This window comes from Suncus etruscus, chromosome 5 (genome assembly GCF_024139225.1).
Source record: "Suncus etruscus isolate mSunEtr1 chromosome 5, mSunEtr1.pri.cur, whole genome shotgun sequence".
Taxonomy (NCBI): domain Eukaryota; kingdom Metazoa; phylum Chordata; class Mammalia; order Eulipotyphla; family Soricidae; genus Suncus; species Suncus etruscus.
The window spans coordinates 10332899-10339453 of record NC_064852.1 but is presented as its reverse complement, the minus strand read 5'-3'; the positions used below and the strand labels follow the sequence as shown (position 1 = coordinate 10339453).

At 38.3% G+C, this 6555-nt stretch overlaps 1 non-coding gene across 1 annotated transcript; it reads right to left on the bottom strand.

The window, feature by feature from the left end:
* Positions 1 to 6054: 6054 nt before the first annotated feature.
* LOC126010378 (small nucleolar RNA U3) lies at positions 6055 to 6268 on the bottom strand. Its single transcript, XR_007496424.1, has one exon. It is a non-coding gene; the product is annotated as a small nucleolar RNA U3 (small nucleolar RNA).
* Positions 6269 to 6555: the final 287 nt, after the last annotated feature.

Here is a 6555-nt window from a genome sequence, read left to right as displayed (position 1 = left end):
ACCAAAGGTGGTTGGTTCAAATCCCGGTGTCCCATATGGTCCCCTGTGCCTGCCAGGAGCTATTTCTGAGCAGACAGCCAGGAAGTAACCCCTGAGCACTGCCAGGTGTGGCCCAAAAACCAAAAAAAAAAAAAAAAAAAAAAAAACACTAAAAAAGATAAAATCCAAGCTAAGACCACCAAACTTGAATGTGCCTGCCAAGATGGCAGGCAGCGGTTGGGGGAAGGTGTTTGTGGGGTTGTTGGAGATGATGGACTATAGGAGTAATGGTGTTAGGAGTTGATATTGATGATGGGATTGGTGATGAAACATTATATGCTTAAATCTCAATTATGAATAATTTTGTAAGCCATGACTCTTTAATTAAAAACAGAGTTTATTTCATAATTAACTGTAAGCACATATAAAGTTTTTTTTTTTACCCAAATGAATTTTTTTAAATTAGGTACTAGGTATACTTACTGAAGATATCTGAAGGGTTTCACGTATTTGAATCTAAAATTTTAATAAATTATCATGTCTAAAAAGAAGCAATGGGAGCCAGGGTGATTGCATAGTGGTAGGGTGTTTGCTTTGCACGCTGCTGACCTGGGATGGACCTGACTTCAATCCCCAACAACCCATATGGTCCTCCAAGCCTGCCAGGAGAGATTTCTGAGCACAGAACCAGGAGTAACCCCTGAGGATCACTGAGTGTGGCCCCCAAACCATATCAATACAAGAAAAATAAAAATCACAAATTTTTTTCAACAGATGCTGATAAAGCATTTAACAATATCCAGCACCCATTTATGTTAAAAAATCTCAATAAAATGGAAACTGAAGGGACTTTGCTCAACAAATTCATAGCCATTTACCACAAGCACACAGAAAACGACATACTCAATGGAGGGGAAATCATAAGCCTTCCATCTAAGATTAGGAACAAAATAAAGGTTGACTGCTACCACCATTTCTATTCAATATAGTACATTAGAAGTTATTACCATAGCAATTAGGCAAGAAAAAGATATTAAGGTCATTCCTAGAGAAAAAGAAGTCAAGTCCTAGCTATTTGTGGATGACACAATACTGTATTTAGAAAATTCTAAGAACTCTACAAAAAAGCTCCTAGAAATAATATATCTGTATAATAGAGTGGAAGGCTACAAAATTAACATGCAAAAATCCATGGTTTTCCTATGTTAATAGTTCACTATTTAGTAATGAAATACAAGAAAGAGAAATAAAATAATTAACTGTTTACAACAGGGCCCTCTAAATTTAATATCTAGGAATCAGCTTAACGAAAGAGGTGGAAGACTTATACAAAGAAAACTACAAAACACTTCATCAAGAATTAGAGGACACAAGGAAATAAAAAAATAACTCCTGCTCTTGGATTGGGAGAATTAACATATCATCAAAAAAAAGGAAATACTCTACAAAGTATCATACAAATTTAAAGCAATATCTATAAGGATACTTATAATATTTAAAAAATATATCAAACACTCCTGAAATTCATCATCTTGGAACAATTACACACAGCCAAACAGCCAAAGCAACCCTGGAAAAAAGATGATGGGTGATATCACTTTTCCCAACTTCAAATTGCACTCAAAAGAAGTAGTAATTAAAAAAAGAAATTGGAAAAAAGAAAGATGCTCTGAAAAATGGAATAGAATTAAAAATATAAAGACAGACTCTCAACTGATTAAAAGATTAACTGATAAGTTAATCTTTGATAAAAGAGCAAAAAAACTATGAAGTGGGGCAAGGAAAACGGGTCTGTCTGAAATGCCTGATACCATCTATAAAAGTAAAAGAAATATGAATAAATAAGCTCAATATTACACCTGAAACTAGAGGTACATAAAGGAAGGCATAGGCAGATTTCTCCATGACACTGAACTGCAGGCATCTTTAAAGATGAAATGACACTGACCAAGGAAGAGGAAACAACCATAAGCAAATGGGAGATTATTAAAGTCAGAAGCTTCTGAATATCAAAGGAAATGATGATCAGGATACAAAGAGAGCCCACGGACTAGAATAAATTATTTGCTTACTGCTCATTCAATAAAAAATAATATTCAGGGGCCCAAGTGCACAACAGATCGGGCATTTGCCTTGCATGCAGCTGACCTCTTGTGTATGTAAACATTTTATGGGATTATTATGTTACTGACCCTACCCTGATCAGTGATTGTGCCCCGCTCTAGGGTGTGACCTGGCATTCTGCCCCCACCCTAGGGTGGTACCTGATTTTGCTCCCACCATTGGGTGGTACCTGATCCCACCATTGGGTGGTACCTGATTCTGGGGGATAAAAACAAGGGTCTGTGGAAGGTGAGGGGCTTTTGATTGGAACTGATGCTGAGGCTTTGGACTTCAGTCTTGTACATCGAATAAAGCTAATATTTCCACAAGCCTGACTGTCTGAGAGCTGTTTACCCGCCGCTTCATCTCAGAACCGCTGGCTGAACAGGGTGGCAGACGCGTGCTCCAAGCTGGAGGGGAAAGAGCTCATCCTCCATCCCTCCATCAGTCAACCTCTTCAGGGGCTGACATGCAACAACCTACTATGGTTCTCCAGGCTTTATAGAAATAATTTCTGAGTACAGAGCTAGGAGTAACCCCTGAGCACCACCAAATATAGCCCATAAAACAAAAAAAAGATTAATATCCAAAATACAAAATACATAAAGCACTAGCAGAACTTTGCAAGAAAAAAAGTCCAACCCATCAAAAAATAAAGAAATGACAAAAAACTTCAAGAATAAATTTAAATGGTCAAAAGTCATATGAATACATGATCTTTACCAGTAATTATCATGGAAATCCAAATTAAATCAATGAGATACCATTTCACACCAAAGACACTGGCACTCATCACAAGAACAACAAAAATCAGCATTGGAATAAATGGGGGAAAATTTTTCAGACGTTCATTCATTGTGATGGAAATGTTGACTAATCCAGCCTTTCCAGAAAACAACATAAGAAATTCCTCAAAAAACTAGTAATCGAGCTTCTATATAACCCAGAAATATCACTCCTGGGTATATACACTTAGAGACCCAAAAATACAATGCAGAAAAGGCACTTAAACTCCTATCTTTCTTGCAGCACTATTCATAATAGCCAAAATCTGGAAACAAACTAAATGCCCCAAGAACAGATGAATGGATAAAGAAGCTATGGTTTACCTATAAAATGGAATACTATGCAGCCATTAAAAATAAAGTCATAAAATTTGCTTATGCATGAATGGATTCTCCCAGATCCATGGAGGCTATTATGCTGAGTGAAATGAGTCAGAGGAACAGATATAGACTGATAACAATCATTTTCAAGATATAAAAAAATAAAAATAATACCCAAAGATAATAGGAAAGAGGTCCAGGAGAACTGGTTCATAGTAAGAAGTTTGCCACAAAGGGTAATGGGAGGAGAGTGCATTTGTCTGGAATTAATCACTGTAGACAAGAGCTTTGTGCTTACAAGAGGGAAAGTGATAAATATAATACTCTTTCAGTAACAGTATTGCAAACCACAGTGCCTAAAAAGAAAAATAAGAAGTGTTTGCTTGAGAAGCAGGCTTAGAAGATGGGAGGAAAACTGGGGACATTAGTAGCAGGAAGTATATACTGGTGAAGATATGGGTGTTCAAAAATTGTAGGACTGAAACTCAACCATGAACAACTTTTTAACTGTGGATATCATGGTAATGTAAGAAAAAAGAATGAAATAGAAAAAGAAAAATAGAATGAAATGCTCCATTTTCCATTAGTTTTCATTATTGGCCCATCTGGCGAGTATCTGGAAGACAAGATGTTCAAGACTGCTTGACTTGACTTGATTCAATTCTCAACCATTGCAAAAAGTCTTTCTAGAGGTGCTGTGGTAAAAAATTATAGGCAGTTGTTTAATATCTTAGAATGTCAAGGATGGTGGATGTTGGACCAAACATGGTTGAATCACTTGGGAGAGGAACATGGAGGCTTTGAAAACTCACATTGAAATTTTAACTGCTGTTATTTATGATAAATGTACAATTAAACCAAAAAAAATCTCATGTAAATGCTGTGACCAGAGCAATAGTCCAGTGGGTAGGGCATTTGCCTTGCACAAGACTAATCCTGGTTGGTTCCATGGTACCCCATATGATTCCCTGAGCCATCCAGAAGTGATCCTTCAGCTACGGGTAAGCCAAGAACACTGCTGGGTTTGGCTCCCAAACAACAACAAAACGCACTGGTGAAAGGGGCCATAAACAGCTAAAATATTTTTTAATTTGTAGAATTCATACTTTCTATTTTAAAACTTCGTATGATCATCTTGTAATAATAACAATATAATACTGGCATAACAGAAAAAAACATATAGGTCAGTTGCTTAGAATTAGGAATCCAGAAACAAATCCATACATCAGCAGTCAATTAATTTGCAATACGGGGTCAAGAAAATTCAACAGGGAACATTACATTCTATGACATAAGTAGTGCTGTAATGATTGTCTATAATACGCATAATAATGAAGTTGGCCCCCTGTTGCAACTATATAAAAATGACCTTAAAACAGACTAAAGGGATAGAAGGAAATCATGGTGGGTAAGATTTTTTTTTTTTTTTTTTTTTTTTTTGGTTTTTGGGCCACACCCGGGAACGCTCAGGGGTTACTCCTGGCTATGCGCTCAGAAGTCGCTCCTGGCTTGGGGGACCATATGGGACGCCGGGGGATCGAACCGCGGTCCGTCTCCTAGGCTAGCGCAGGTAAGGCAGGCACCTTACCTCCAGCGCCACCGCCCGGCCCCGGTGGGTAAGATTTTTGCCTTGCACCTGGCTGATCCTTTTTCAGTCTTCAACACCCCATATGATCCCTTAGCCAGCCAGGATTGATTCTCAGGGCAGAACCAGAAGTAAGCCTTACAGTTTCTATTCTCTTGATTTAATGGAGGTATGTTTAATGAGTCAATGTGTGGTAAGTGGGGAAAATAAATTAATGGACACTTTCTCAAGGAAGAAATACAAATGGCCAAAAGACACATGAAAAAAATACTCCACATCATTAATCATCAGGGAGATGCAAATCAAAACAATAATGAGGTATCATCACACACCACAGAGACTGGCACACATCACAAAGAACAAGAACAATCAGTGCTGGAGGGGATGAGGGGAGAAATGAACTCTCATTCACTGTTAGTGGGAATGCTGTCTAGTTCAACCTTTCTTTTCTTTTCTTTTCTTTTTTTTTTTCTTTTTGTTTTTTTGGGCCACACCCGGTGTTGCTCAGGGGTTACTCCTGGCTGTCTATTCAGAAATAGCTCCTGCAGGCACGGGAGACCATATGGGACACAGGGATTTGAACCAACCACCTTTGGTCCTGGATTGACTGCTTGCAAGGCAAACACCACTGTGCTCTCTCCGGGCCCTAGTTCAGCCTTTCTGTAAAACAATATGGAGATTTCTCAAAGTACTGGAAATTGAGCTTCCCATATGATCTAGCTATACCACTTCTAGGATATACCCGAGGGACACAAAAACACAATACAAAATGCTTCTGCACATCTATATTCATTACAGTGCTATTTACAATAGCCAGAATCTGTTAACAACCCTGGTGCCCAACAAAAGATGAGTGACTATTGAAACTGGTACATATACACAATGGAATACTATGCAGCTGTCAAGAAAAATGAAGTCAAGAAATTTTCCTATAAGTGGATGGACATGGAAATTGTTATGCTGAGTGAAATAAGTCAGAGGGAGAGATAGACACAGAATAGTTTCACTCATCTGTGCGATTTAAGAAAAATAAAAGACAGTATGTTAATAATACCCAGATATAGTAGAGATGAGGCCTGGAAGGACTGGGCCATGATATGAAGCTTACCACAAAGAGCGGTGAGTGCAGTTAGAGAAAGAACTACATCAACAAAGATCATAGAACAACAACAATGAGAATGCCTGTTTCAAATACAGGCAGTGGGTATAAGAGGAGGGAGATAGGTGGCATTGGTAGCGGGAAGGTTGCACTGGTGAAGGGGGGGTGTACTTTTTTTTTTTACCACTCAGACTGCATTCTCTCCCTCTGCCCCTTCCAAAGGAAGGGAAGAACGATCATCTATGGCCAAAGGCAGTCTCAGAAACAACACTTAGAGCTGGTTTCATGCTCAGATGAGGACACTCTGTCTCCTCTCCGTGGCTTCGGGTACTCTACATGATCAGAGAAACTTCTCTACTTACATATTATAGAAATGATCCCTGAAAGTATAGTCTTGGGGTGTACTTTTTATGACTAAAACCCAAATACAAACATGTTTGTAATCATGGTGCTTAAATAAATATATTAATAAGAAAGAAAGGACAATTAAATATCCAGAACACAGAGTCAACAATAAAATCGTAATACCCAATCTTTAACAACCAAACTTTAAAAGGTGCCTGTTAGAATGGCAGGCCGGAGTGGGGAGCAGGGAATGGTAGTATGGGATGAACTCTGGGAATATTGATGAAGAGAGGTTAACATTCGTGGTGGAATTGGTGCTAAAACATTGCATGTCTAAA